Raw genomic sequence first — 14,997 nt, 5'->3', positions numbered from 1 at the left:
TCAAAATCTGCCTGGGGGTGGCTCCTGGCTTGCCAGTTGTTAGCCGGGGTGTTAGAGGCTATAGCAGCTTCACTTTGAAGGCACATAGGTCAGCCCTTTCCCTGCCTTACCCATGCCCCCGTGGATGTGGACATATTAGCTTGCTTTTCCCTGTCCTTTCCCACTCAGTGGATGCAGGCACATTGGTTCGCCTTTCCCTGCCTTTCCCACTTATCTGAGCCTCCGGACTGTTTTTATTTACCTCTTTTGCCTCTGCTTTCCTCACAGCGTTTAAAAAAAAAAAAAAAAAAAAAAAAAAACCTAATTAAAGTCGCGTCGTGCTTTAGCGCAGCGATCTTGGAAAAGAGGTTTTTTTCTTGAGATTCTTCTGCAGGACCGGAGCTGTGATACTCGGTCCAGTGAGGTAAGAGTGTTTTCTGACTCCTCCGGGGTGGGCCCGCGATCAGGACGTTTTTGGCGCGAATTGCCATTTTTAAATTTTACCGCCGTTTTCGGTGATGGCTGCGGAGACTGTAAAGCGCTGTTCTAAATGTGGCAAGCGCAAATCAGCAGCGGGGCTCTGTAATTCGTGCTGTACAGACGGTAGAGCCGGCCCGAGCATGGCGAGCGGCGATCTTTCGCGCTCTGAGCTGGCAGTGGACGCCATTTTGGATTTTCCACATGGCGCGGCCTCCGTTGCGACGGAGAGCCCTGAATCCGTGGGGGGGGGGGGGGTCCTCTGAGTGAGGCTTATAATAGAGCTGATAGCCCTGATTTTGTTTTAATGCTGCATAGGGCATACATGCTTAAGAGCTCTTCCACAGGGATCTTCAGACCCTCTGCCTGCGCCCCCCCCCCCCCCGGTGGATCCTGGCCTTTTGGAGTTGGCTTTGCCTGTTTCTTATCCTCCTGATAAACGCAGAAGGGCTAATTCCCTTTCTGAGTGTGGCGCCCCCCCCCCCCCCCCACCATGGTCAAGCTATGAGGATTCTGAGGGGTCTGGCAGAAGTTCTTGGGCTGAGGATCCAGAGTCGGGTGCAGAATTGCCACAGGAGCTTGATGATCCGTCCGCGGTGAGGATTTTCCACTGCGAGGAGCTGCCAGCGCTTATTTCAGATGCCTTACAAGCCCTCTCGATTGAAGATCCTGGGAGTTGCACAGCCTCCTCAGTTAATCCAAGGATGGCTAGTACCAGAAAGCCTGCTCGAGCCTTTCCTTTGCATGACTCCATCCAAGAGCTTATTTCGGCTCAATGGGCTGACCCCGAGGGACCTTTGAAGGTTGCCAGGGCTATGGGGCAATTATACCCTCTGAGTGAGGAACATTTGGCTTGCTTTGCAATGCCTAAAGTGGATGCCCTGGTCACGGCTGTGACAAAGAGAACTACCCTCCCTCTTGAAGGAGGTGTTGCCCTGAAGGATATTCAAGACCGCAGGCTTGATTCAGCTCTGAAGCGGTCCTTTGATTTGGCAGGTCTCACTGTTCGGGCGTCTGCATGCAGTTGTTATGCTGCTAGAGCCTGCCTGGCTTGGTTACAGTGGAACAGCCCGGTGATGGAGCGGAGACCTTATCTGAAGTGGCTCCGCGGATGGAGTCGGCCTTGTCCTTTTTGGCTGACGCCCTTTGTGATATGGTCAGAGTTTCGGCTAAGCAAATGGCTGTAGCAGTGGCGACTCACCGCACTCTTTGGCTACGACATTGGGCGGTGGACATGGCTCTAAGCAAAGGTTTGTGAAGTTGACCTTTCAAGGCCTTCTCCTGTTTGGTGAGGAGCTGGAAAACTCAGCGCTTGCCCGAAGATAGGCCGAAGCCTTCCTCTAAGGATCAGGCGGTCCGCTCCTCTTACAGATCTCGCTTCCGTGAAGCTAGAAGGTACCGCCCAGGGCGTGCTGCTGGGTTCACTTCGCGTGCCCGCTTTCAGCAGAGAAACTCCTTTCGCTCTGACAAACGTTCCGCAGCTGCCAGTTCAAGGCCTGGCGTTCATGGGTGACCCTCTCAGTGATGGTGTGCCGACCCTCTCCTCGTTTCCTGTCATCGGAGGAAGACTTTTTCGAGGAGTGGGCCAAAATCTCCGCAGATCAGTGGGTCTTGGACCTGATCAGAGACGGATACCGAATAGAATTTGATGCCCCGGTAAGAGACGTGTTTGTGGAGTCCCGATGCGGATCTGCCGCCAAACGGGCGGCGATAGAAAAGACTTTGCACAGTCTGTACCAGATAGGGGCTGTGACCCCGGTGCCTCCCGCCGAACAAGGTCTAGGCCGCTACTCCATTTACTTTGTGGTGCCACGAAAAGGCGGGTCTTTTCGCCCGATCCTGGACTTAAAAGAGCTAAACAAGTCCTTAAGAGTACGGCATTTTCACATGGAAACCCTGCGCTCCGTCATTGCGGCGGTACAGCCAGGAGAGTTTCTCACGTCTCTGGACCTGAAAGAAGCTTACTTGCATATACCAATTTGGCCCTCGCACCAGAAGTTTCTGCGGTTTGCGGTGTTGGGAAAACATTTCCAGTTTCGGGCCTTGCCGGCCTCTCCACAGCTCCCCGAACCTTCTCCAAGGTAATGGTGGTAGTAGCTGCCTTTCTCAGGCAAGAGGGTATCCGGGTTCACCCCTACCTAGACGACTGGCTCATCAGAGCAGACTCAGAAAAAGAGAGTCATCTAGCTACAGCCAGCATGGTTTCAGTCCTTCAATCTCTGGGCTGGGTCGTCAATATGGCCAAAAGTTACCTGACCCCCTCGCAATCTTTAGAATATTTGGGGGCCAGGTTCGACACAGCCTCGGGCTATGTGTTTCTTCCCGAACCAAGGCGGTGCAAGCTTCAGAATCAGGTCCGTCTGCTCCTGAGGATGGCCCGCCCGCGAGCTTGGGACATTGTCCAGCTGTTGGGATCGATGATGGCCACCTTGGAAGTGGTGCCATGGGCGAGAGCGCACCTGAGACCTCTACAGTATTCTCTACTTCAACGATGGTCTCCAGTATCTCAGGATTATCAGTGCAGACTTTCTTGGCTCCCTGCAGCCCGCCTCAGTATGGAGTGGTGGCTCTCGGACAGCATGTTGCGGCAGGGAATGCCGCTGGCGCTCCCCGATTGGTGTCTAGTGGTGACAGATGCCAGCCTGAAGGGCTGGGGCGCACATTGCCAGGGGAAGCATGCCCAGGGTCTGTGGACGCCCGAGGAGTCGGAGTGGTCTATCAACCGCCTGGAGTTGAAAGCGGTGTTTCTGGCTCTTCTGGCCTTTCAAGTGACCCTGGAAGATTTGGCTGTCCGAGTGATGTCGGACAACACGACAGCAGTGGCCTACATAAATCGACAAGGTGGCACTCAGTGCAGAGCTCTAGCTGCGCAGGCCAAACAAATTTGCCACTGGGCCGAGCTGCATCTACAGTCCCTTTCAGTAGCTCACATTGCAGGTCAGAGCAACGTGCAAGCCGACTATCTAAGCAGGCATCAGATCAATCCAGCGGAGTGGGAACTAGCAGACGATGTATTCCTGCAGATATGTGCCAAATGGGGCAAGCCAGTGATGGATCTTATGGCGACCAGTTCCAATGCCAAAGTCCCGTGCTTCAGCAGACGGAGGGACCCTCGCGCTGCCGGGTTGGATGCCTTGGCTCAACCCTGGCCCCTGGGCTTGCTGTATGTCTTCCCTCCGTGGCCCTTGATAGGGCAAGTGCTCCTGTGGATTCGGCTGCATCCAGGAGAAGTGGTGGTCATCGCCCCGGATTGGCCCAGGAGGCCTTGGTATGCGGACCTCCGACAGATGCTGTTGGAGGCTCCCTTTCCGTTACCTCTGGTTCCGCACCTGTTGTCACAGGGTCCGGTGGCCATGGAGGACGCCTGCCGCTTTTGTCTTATGGCATGGCAATTGAGAGATAAAGGCTACTCAAATAAGGTAATTTCCACTCTCCTGCAGGCCCATAAGCGCTCCACTTCCGTGGCTTATGCCAGGATTTGGCGCCAGTTTGAAGTCTGGTGTGTTTCAAGAGCGCTTTCTCCGTTGCGGGCTCCTGTCTCACCGATTCTGGACTTTTTGCAGGATGGTGTACACAAAGGCTTAGCCTATAATTCCCTGCGGGTGCAAGTGGCAGCATTGGCCTCCCTGCGTGGCAAGGTTGAAGGCGTGTCCTTAGCTGCTCATCCAGATGTGGCACGGTTTCTTAGAGGGGTGCTTCGGCTCCGTCCTCCCGTGCGGGCACCTTGTCCAGCTTGGAACCTGGGATTAGTATTGAAGGCCCTTCAGGGGGCTCCCTTTGAACGGCTTCGGCGTGCTTCAGAGAAAGATTTGACACTGAAGGCCGTCTTTTTAGTGGGCATTACTTCGGCGAGACGGGTGTCAGAGCTCCAGGCGCTGTCCTGTAGAGACCCTTTTCTGCAATTCTCAGAGTCAGGGGTCATGGTTCGGACCGTGCCTTCCTTCATGCCTAAGGTGGTTTCAGTGTTTCACCTAAACCAGCCTGTTTTTCTTCTCTCCTTTGTTGAGGAGGAGTTTCCAGGTTCATTTGGGCAGTTGCACCTTTTGGATGTGCGCAGGACTCTGTTGCAGTATCTGCGAATTACAAATTCTTTCAGGACCTCTGATCATCTTTTTGTGCTGTTTGCAGGTCCTCGCAGAGGGTCTTCAGCGTCTAAAGCCACTATTGCCCGTTGGGTCAAAGAAGCTATCTTTTCAGCATATCTGCTGTCTGGCCGGGCTTCGCCTAAATCCTTTAAGGCACATTCCATAAGAGCGATTTCCTCTTCCTGGGCGGAAACTGGAGCACTATCTCTTCATGAGATTTGCAGTGCTGCAACATGGGCTTCTAAGCTCTCTTTCTCCCGATATTACAGGCTGGATGATGTGGCTGCCAGGAGGGATGCGTGTTTTGGAGCACAGGTGCTAGCGCGTGGTGTGGCTTGTTCCCACCCTATTTAGGGATTGCTTTGTTACATCCCATACGTAATGGCTTCATCTGCTTGATGACAAAGAAGGGAAAATTAGGTTCTTACCATGATAATTTTCATTCCTTTAGTCATAACAGATGAAGCCATGAGCCCTCCCTGCATGATTGTCTGTATTGCAGTGATTCTGATTTTAGGTGCTGTTCTTGTTTCCTGAAGTTATATTCCTTCTTTGGGGAGTCGGAAAACAGTCTTCAGGATTCTTGTTACAGTTATAGGAGGATGAGTTCATTCCCTCCAGTTCATGTTTTGGGAGGACGAGTTTATTCCCTCCAGGAGGATGAGTTCATTCCCTCCTTTTTTGAGTTCATGCCCTTGTTAAGGGGCCATCGTTCGCTGTGAGGAAAGTTCACGTTATTCCCATTGCCGTTTGCCATACTGCTTTGGAAGCTTCAAATACTGAAGAGGCAGTGGAGCTAGCTGGCCATTATGCACTGAGAAAAGTTGAGTGCTCTCTGTCTCCCCCTGCTGGTTGATGGACACAACCCATACGCAATGGCTTCATCTGCTATGACTAAAGGAAAGAAATTATCATGGTAAGAACCTAATTTTCCCTTATAGCGTTTTTTGTCTTATTCACCATCCTTTTCCTCACTTAACCCTCCATTGCCCCATGTAAGCCGCATTGAGCCTGCCATGAGTGGGAAAGCGCGGGGTACAAATGTAACTAACTAACTAAATAAATAATTCCTAGCATGCTTTTTTTGGCCACTGCCGCCGCACACTGGACAGAAGATTTCAACATATTGTCTACAATAACACCTAGATCTTTTTCTTGAGTGCTCACTCCCAGTGTGGACCCCCTAGCATCAGATAACTATGATTCAGATTATTCTTTCCATTGTGCATCACTTTGCATTTGTCTGCATTAAATTTCATCTGCCATTTGAATGTCCAGTCTTCCAATTTCTTAAGGTATTTCTGCAATATTTCACAGTATGTATGTGTTTTAATAACCTTAATAGTTTTGTGTCATCTGCAGATTTAATCACCTTGCGTTGTTCCAATTTCCATATCATTTATAAATATGTTAAATAGCACCGGTCCCAGTACTGATCCCTTCGGCACTTCACTGTTCACCCTCCTCCATTGAGAGAAATGACCATTTAACCCTGTTCTCTGTTTTCTGTCCAATAACCAATTCCTAATCCACACCTTGCCTCCTATCTCATGACTCTCTTTAATTTTCTCGAGTCTCTCATGAGGAGCTTTATCTAAAGCTTTCTGAAAATCTATATGCACTAGATGAACTGGCTCACCTTTATTCACATGCTTATTCATGCCTTCAAAGAAATGAAGCAAATTGGTGAGGCAAGACTTCCCTTTGCTGAACCCATGCTGACTTTGTCCCATTAAACCATGTTTGTTTGTGTGTTCTGTAATTTTATTCTTTATAATAGATTCCACTATTTTGCTCAGGACGAATGTAAGGCTTACCAGTCTGTAATTTCCTGATCACCCCTAGAATCCTTTTAAAAATCAGCATCAAACCTTCCAATCTTCAGGTACTATGGATGATTTTAATGACAGGTTACATATTACTAACAGCAGATCAGCAATTTCATGCTTGAGTTCTTTGAATACTCTTGGATGTATGCCATCTGGTCCAGGTGATTTTAATTTGTCTGTTTGGCACAGTACATCTTCCAGATTCACCGATATTTCTTTCAGGTCCTCCACATCATCACTCTTGAAAACCATTTCCGGTAATACAGGCAGATCTCTTACATCTTCTTTTGTAAAGACAGAAGCTAAGAATTTATTCAGTTTCTCTGCTGTGGCCTTGTCCTCCCTGAGTTCCTCTTGTATAAACATATAGTTACTGGGAATGCTCTGGAATGAATCCTGCACAGCAGGAGTGGTTGAGATGAAGCCCTGTGTCCCAGCTTCTTAATAGGCAGGCAAGATGCTGTTAAGTTAAGGAGAGCTAGCTTGCATCAATGGTAAAGTGCTTTTTATTTTCAGATACATTGGCCTTTATTAACAGTAACGTATCATGATTTTTACCTTACTTAGGCATCATAGATGTGCTTTTGAAGGCAAATAACAGCTTTTGTCAGTATGTGGCAGTTGCTTTCTTTTCCTCGTTTTTTTGTATGAGTTTGAAAGCCTCATTCAAATAAGTCTGAGCAGTGACTGAAGTGCGTGGGTGATTGTTTTAACTTCCCCCCCCCCCTTTTTTTTTACATTGACGTCATACCATGAGCATTCTCCCTGGCCTTTCTCCATTCTATTCCAGCTGAGTAGTTTTGCATGTCTGTGAAAGAATAATTACCTCTGTGCATATTTAAGGAATGCATTAGATTATTATATGCTAGAGAGGGGTGATCAGAAGCCTAACACTATGCATGGAGGTGGGTTTATTATTTTCCACCTGTGCAAGGCTGCTTGGCACCTTTTTCCAATTCAGGATTTAGTATTTGTTGCAGTTTCCTAAGTCCCAAGCAGAGATGGCTTGAGCCTTTTAATTTTTGTTTTTGTAGTGTTGCTTTGAAGAGCCAGAGGTGCTGTGGGAGAAAGCAGGGATCCTCTTTCCCTTTTTCCCTCAGGGCTGTGCTGTGATAATTGTTCCTGTCTTCCGTTCAGTTCCACCAGGCACCTAACCACAATCACAGCATATCTTGCTGCTGCAGTGGCTTTGTCTCTGGGTGCCTTGTTTCTTGACTGTTCAAAGGGTTGTATGCTATAATTTTAATGTCTGTTCTCTGTTATTGTTCTTCAGCAGCTGTGCGTTCAGAATAAAAGCAAATTTGCAGGTGTCTTGAGCAAATTTAGGGTATGAAGGCCCTCATTTTCATTATCAAGGATAAAAACCCAAAACAGAAGTGGAATTGTGATCAGAAAAAATTTCATTTATCCAGATTTAATCTAAAGTAAGCCAGGAATGCTTAAAAGTTACTCTTTCCTGTGACAATCTAAAGGTAGATTCTGCAGCAAAATTTAGGAAATTTTGTGCCATATTTTCATATAACTTTATATATATATATATATAACAATATCCAAGCAATCGAAATTTGTACTGAAAGTGATATCAATTATTACATATGAAGCCAAAAAAGGACAGTCCCATACTATTAAAGGCAAATTTAAGGAAATCATCACTCAAGTCCTCAAATTATGAGACAAAAGGAGACCTAACATATAACATAGTAACATAGTAGGTGACGGCAGAAAAAGGAAAAGCAAATAAAAATCAGTAAAGGAAACTATAGACCTGACGTGAAGATTGGATTCATTATTTAACAAGAACTACACATTTCAAGAGGTGAAATTCTGTCTATTTAGTTCTCTTACTCTGAACTGTTAGCTCTGAAAATTACCTCTCCTATATCTCTTACTATTCTATGTTGTTATCTACCTCCAGAAACATCAAGAATTACCATTAACAGCCATCATAAATGATTAACTTCTTTCTAAATTCCGTCAAATTAAATATGGACTACAAACCCACTGGTAAAGCATTCAAAGCTTGGACACAAGCAAAAGAAAATATACACGGGTGAATACCTATTTTGTGAGCAACACACAGTGAAGGACATTCCACTCAAAACCGTGGACTTGCTGAATGCAAAGAATTGTGCCAACGTATCATCATAGTATGATTGATCAGAGCACAGGTATAAATAGTAAATCAGATACATACAGGGAAGGAGCTAAACCACAGAAGAGAATGAGATAGTGGAGAAAACATTTGCAAAGAGATGAAAAGGAGCAACACAATTCATAGGTAGGAGCGTAAAACCAAATCATCAGCAGAAAAGGGTGGAGAGAGATAGAGCGGTGGAAATCTCTTCAGAAATACTATATTTTGCTCATGCCAAATTTCAGCCCAAACCTATCACACTAATAAGGGAGGCAGACCTTTGGTTGCCATGGTGACCAGTGCTAGCTATTTACAGGCTTTTGAGTGTCATAAATCATAATTTTATCCTAACTTGGTTCCAACAATGTTGTCAGTGTTACTTTGACATTGTCCCTAGAAAGAGGAGCGAGAGGAAGTGAAGAGAGACCTTATTCATGACAGCAAAATTGCGGTTTCCTTGTTCTCATAAAGAAAAGCAGTCTACTGCTGGATCATTGTCTATGGAGTGCTGGCACTGGAGAAACGTACTGTGAAAGAAGCTCCTCAAAGAGCACCAGCAGCTAGCAGGAGCAGCAGGGTGCCATAATGAAGGGATTTTACAAGGGGAAGTGATACACTATGCCAGAAGAGTGATCAATAAAATAAAGCTATGTTTAACTAGGTGTCATAACGTTAAGTGGTGATTGCAACTGAATAATTATATAAATAATTTTTTTCTTTTAGTGTTTAACTGGGGGGGGGGGGGGGGTTAGAATCTAGTTTTCAGCTCATGGCATGACTTTCTCCTTTCAACAGGGCACACTCTCCTAGTCCTGCTACACAGGCATTCCCACCTGGAGTCATATGTGATGGTGACGGCTGGCTAATATAATCTTATGGCACTGAGGAGGAGGAACTGCGATGACTAAACTGTATCTGTTGACAGTAGAAGGAAAGGCACAACAGATGGGCCGGAAACACAATTAGCAGCTATCTGCCTCACAAAATTATACACTACAGCAAATCTTCCCTCCCCCTGAATTACATGTCTTGGCTGGCACCATTAAAACAATGTTTAAGCCCTACAAAGAGGTTGAGAGGGGAGACAGGAGGCTAAATGAAAAGTGAACCCCAATTTCCACTCACGATGTTGCAGTAATACCCCTCCCCCTGCCCATGCTTCCTAATATTTTGACATATTTTATCATGAGTTTTTTCAATAAAAGATTGAACAATTTTCACTTGCTTTTTGAGTTTTCAACTCAGATTCAGTTATATCAGTTAAAAAATTTTTTTTAATATGTTTATTCTGAAAATATGTAATAAGAAATTGTGTTTAAAGTATTGATAAATCAGTCAATTTTTGATAGTTTATGATGATCTGTGAGTCTAGATTTACTAATATATAAGCTGTTTATTGTTATTTCCTAGATTTATATGTAATCTAATTTTACGTGGTTGTAACCCACTTTGAACTCACTTTATGGTATTAGAGAGCTAACTGTAAATGTAGATCAGAGCCACAGTGGTGACATAACACCATACGCCTTCACCTGACCTACCAAGGGATTTTGTTCCATTTTATATTCTCTCCCAAATCACTTAATCCTGTCAGGTTAAAAAAAAAGTTTGGCTCTTCTCCCAAGCCTTTAATGGAAGAAGCAACTAACTTGCTAGTCTCATACACACAAGGACTAACACCGACTGCAAACACAGTACTGTAGCAAGACTTGCTTTTCCATTCCTACCCTAGCAGAGATCATTTTCATGCACCTTTCTTCAAGTTATAGTAAAAGGAGTTAAAGAATAATGAGTCTCTCTTTCTAATCTATATGTTGAACCCTCACTTACACCCTATGCTGTCTACCATGAAATTTTATTGTATATTATGTCGACATTGTAAACAGCATACTGTGCCATAATATATACTGTTTGAATATTTTTTCTGTTGAAATGATCTATTGTTTATCAAGATTGATCTTATTATATACTGCCTTGGCTGAGTTTCTTCAAAAAGGCAGTAAATAAATCTTAATAAATAAATAAAAAGGGTATAAGGCCTCAGCCAGGGCCCATGAATCACGACTTTTTCTGGAATCCTACAACCACTGGCCCTAAATCCAGTCACTATTTCACAATGCCTGAATTTCCTCCTCCATTTGCTATGGATGCTGCCGCCATGGCAACCCAGCCCTGGCTGCCAAGACAGCAGAAGGCGTAAGCTGGGAATCCAACCCAGGTGCCTCTGTATGGTAAGTATAAACACCATGCCAGCCCTTCATTTCGTTTTCAAACATTGTTTTTTGCCGGGAAACTGGGCTCGATTCCCTCTGCAGCTCCTTGGGACTCTAAGCAAGTCTCTTAACCCTCCATTGCCCCAGCTCTAAAAAAGAAAAAAATCACATTGCGAGCACACTGCTGACAGAGAAAGCATCTGTATGTAATTAATGTAAACCACTTTGGTTGTACCATACAAAGGCAGCATATCAAATTTATGATCCCTTACCCTTTATTTAAGGAGCACAATTCTGAGTTACTATGTAAGTATCAAAGAAGAGAGCTTTTAATTCCTTTCTCACAGTACCTGATATTGTTGGTTAGGAAAACTTCTAGCATACAAGCAGCAGTTACTCAAACACACGTACTCACTGTGCGGCACTGCACAAGAGTTGAAAGAATAGGTGTAAAGAACATTTGTGCTTACTTCAAAAGATTCCTCTCCTCTGCCATTTCCAAATATCACAGTTAAGGTCAGTGCCCTGATATGAGTATTCTGCCAAATAAGAGAAGAGCAAGAATGGTACACATTTGCACATGTTTTAGAGGGCCACATTTAGTTTTTGGCTCAAGATCTCTTCTGTTGCTTTCTTCTCCAGGTAAGGGGGAACCAGGAACAGAACTAGCACAAGGAGCCTTCATTCACACTATTACTACCCAAGGTGTTTTTCTCCTTAACCACCCTCCCCCCCCCCCCCCCCCCCCCCAAAAAAAAAATATATATATATATATATATATATATATATATATATATATATTTCAGTTGAGTTATTTAAAGTAACCATCCCGGGCCAGGGGCCACATAGCTCGACTCTCTTTGAAAGCTAATGCAACAGGTAAAGTGCTGTGGAAAGTTGGTCACAACAGAGGCTAAAGGCAAAGGACCAGGACAATGTTTCCTCCATAGGTTGGGCCAATGCAGATGTTGTGGCCAACAGGTGGCAGGAATGAGGTTTTTGTTTCCAGGTTTTCCCTTTGATTTACACTTTCTATTACAGCCCACCACACCTTTCCTAGTAAAAAGAAATCTGTTCCTAAATGGGGTCAAAGGTTATGAGCCCTCAGGCCAACAATCTAGGCCTTATTCCCACACAAATGACTGGAACAATGTCCCTTGCAGCATCCCCAGCTGATCCAGATAGAGTCCTTGGTTGGTAGTTTTGCTAACGGGAACTTTTCTACAGCAAGGCTCAAAAATCCTGACACCAAATCACCATGGCACCTACGATTTCTTGGTTTGTTTGGGGTTATTTATTTTTTTTTTTTTTTTTTTGGGGGGGGGGGGGGGGGTTGTGCTGCCACAGAAAACACGTTGTTGTAAAAATGGTACTATCTTAGCACTGTGTCACACTTTCATACAGTCCAAGTTTGCTTTTTTGACTTCAAGGATGAAGAAGGCAATGGGAAGAGAACATTACAAGTATACCCCTCTACTTATCACCTGCTGGGAAAAAAGCCAGAACAATATTTTGCATGTGTTATACAAAGAGACATGGGAACTAAAAACAGAAGATAGCATTAAAAAGGGTAAAACAGGGGCTTTCTGGTCAACTTCTACAAGCACATAAAAAAAAAATAGTTGTATAGAATACTTCAAGCCTTGATACAGTCTAATTCCCTAAACAAAATACTGAGAGCATTTTCAAAAACAGCCTACCCCAAGTGCAAAGTCCATGGATCTCTGTATCAGGGGACTTTATAAAACGTCTAATGAGAAGTGTGTACAGTGTGTACTTTCCCAACGAAAATTATAATAGTACAAACACAGTATTTTTTTTGTGAACTAAATTTCATCTGGAAAATGTAATAAGTGTGCCGTTTCCTAATTCGGACTAAAACATGCTCCTATTAACAATCCTCCATATCCTTCCTAGGAATACATGAACAATGTTAAGGGTGAATAATTTTCAAGGCACAAACCTTGTTCATTATACAGTGAAAAGGCTTTTGAAAATTGTCCTCAAAATGCATTACTTTGTCTACCCTATTATTTTTTCCATCCATATTTTACTATGCATCTTGTTTTTCTACTTCTTTTCCCAATCTTCTCTCAACTTTCATTTTTTCTTCATTCATCCATTTTCGTAGGGGTCCTTTTACTAAGCCATGCTAAAAGGTGAATGATGCAGCTGTCAGCATGTGGGTTTCCCCGCACACTGCAACCACTTTTAGCGTGGCAGTAGACACAATCGAGTTTTTTTTTTTTTTTTTAAATGGCCATGCGCTGATTTCCCCATTAGCACATGGCCATTACTGTCAGAAGCCCTTACCACAAATTATTTAGGAGAGATTAAGAGCTCCCGCACTACTCCTGCGCCAACTGGGTAGCTTGCAATAATGTGTACGTGCTGCCTGATTGGCGCAGGCAAGCCTACTCTCCGCTCCCAGACATGCCTCCCGCAACAAAAAATAAAAATTATACCATGGGAGTAGTGCACTCTGATAGCCAAACTACCGCAGGACTCCTCAGCGCATCCTGTGGTAAGCCTACCACACCTTAGTAATAGGGCCCCTTAATTTCTAATGGCTCTTTAGTCTCGTTTTCTCCTCTCTTCGACTCTTTATAATTTGTTTCTATTGTTCTCCCTCCACTCGAACAACCTCTCCATTTCTCATCCTTTTATTTCCCAATCTGTCTTAGTCAGTTTTCCCCTATCTCACTTTAACTCTCAATCTGCTTTCAGCCTTCTCTCTCAATATTGATTGTTTCCCTGAGCCTTCCAATGCCCAATTTCTGCTCTGCTTCAGCAGCACTCTACTACCCTTTAAACCAGGGGCGTAGCCAGATTTGACATTTGGGGGGGGGGGGGGGGCATTAGGCCTATAGGTGCGAGTACTGCTTGGTATACTCCTAAATAATGCCTTAGCGTGAAATTTATGATGGATTTCTAAGAAAACAGTCTGTTCTGCATCAACATAAACCACATTCACAATTGCAGAAAGTTTGGAAACACTGTCTTACTTCAGGCACTCACAGAACACAGACCAACTCTCACCAATGACAAAATAAAGTACATAAGTAATGCCACACTGGGAAAAGACCAAAGGTCCACCGAGCCCAGCATCCTATCCATGACAGCGGCCAATCCAGACCAAGGGCACCTGGCGAGCTTTCCAAACGTACAAACATTCTATACATGTTATTCCTGGACTTGTGGATTTTTCCCAAGTCCATTTAGTAGTGGTTTATGGACTTGTCCTTTAGGAAACTAACCCCTTTTTAAACTCTGCCAATCTAACCGCCTTCACCACGTTCTCCGGCAACGAATTCCAGAGTTTAATTACGCGTTGGGTGAAGAAACATTTTCTCCGATTTGTTTTAAATTTACTACACTGTAGTTTCATCGCAAGCCCCCTAGTCCTAGTATTTTTGGAAAGCATGAACAGACGCTTCACATCCACCTGCTCCACTCGACTCCAATATTTTATATACCTCTATCATGTCTCCCCTCAGCTGTCTCGTCTCCAAGCTGAAAAGCCCTAGCCCCCTAGTCTTTCCTCATAGGGAAGTCATCCCATCCTCGCTATTATTTTAGTCGCCCTTTTTGCACCTTTTCCAATTCTACTATATCTTTCTTGAGATGCGGCGACAAGAATTGAACACAGTACTCAAGATGCGGTCGCACCATGGAGCGATACAACGGCATTATAATTTTGTATGCTATTCTCTGATCATAGGGGCGATAGAGCGCCGCACTGTTCCAGCGCTATTTTTAGAGTGCTGTTTGGAACAGCTTGGAGTTTTCGATCATTTGGGCACGAGTGTGCAAAGTACTTAACACCTAAGTTACGGGTCTAGCACTAAGGGAACCAACCTAATAAGAGGCACTTGGAATAGTGGATCGCCGCCTTTTACTTAGTGCTAACCCAGTCTGGTTTACAGGATAGCCACAGTAAGCAGTTCAAGAGATTTATATATGCATGTATGCAAATATCTTTTGCATGTTTATTGTAGATATCCCTCGGACAAGAGCTTCTGAATTTGGACCAGCTAAGCTAGTGCTTTCCTCCACCATCTCACTAGAATTCATATGTTTTATATTGGTGATGTATCTGCCCTTTGCTGGCTCTTAGAAGTTATGTTCAGCTAACGCCTTTGTTTTGGTTATCAAAGTGAGAGACTGGTAATGTTAGGCGGGATCAGCGAGAGCTATGGTAGGTACTAATGCATCCCTATTACAGCAACAAAAAAAGAAGAAAAAGAAAGTGCATACCATAGAGTGTGTTGAGGTGTCCT

The 14,997-nt window shown here is 44.6% G+C and overlaps 1 protein-coding gene across 2 annotated transcripts in view; it reads left to right on the top strand.

The window, feature by feature from the left end:
- TTC39C (tetratricopeptide repeat domain 39C) overlaps positions 1-14,997 on the top strand; it is a 179,756-nt gene that overhangs the window by 28,330 nt on the left and 136,429 nt on the right. The gene's annotated exons all lie outside the window — the stretch shown is intronic.

Source organism: Microcaecilia unicolor, chromosome 1, assembly GCF_901765095.1.
Source record: "Microcaecilia unicolor chromosome 1, aMicUni1.1, whole genome shotgun sequence".
In the NCBI taxonomy this organism is placed as follows: domain Eukaryota; kingdom Metazoa; phylum Chordata; class Amphibia; order Gymnophiona; family Siphonopidae; genus Microcaecilia; species Microcaecilia unicolor.
The sequence above is the reverse complement of the archived record's forward strand: the minus strand, read 5'-3'. Positions and strand labels throughout refer to the sequence as shown.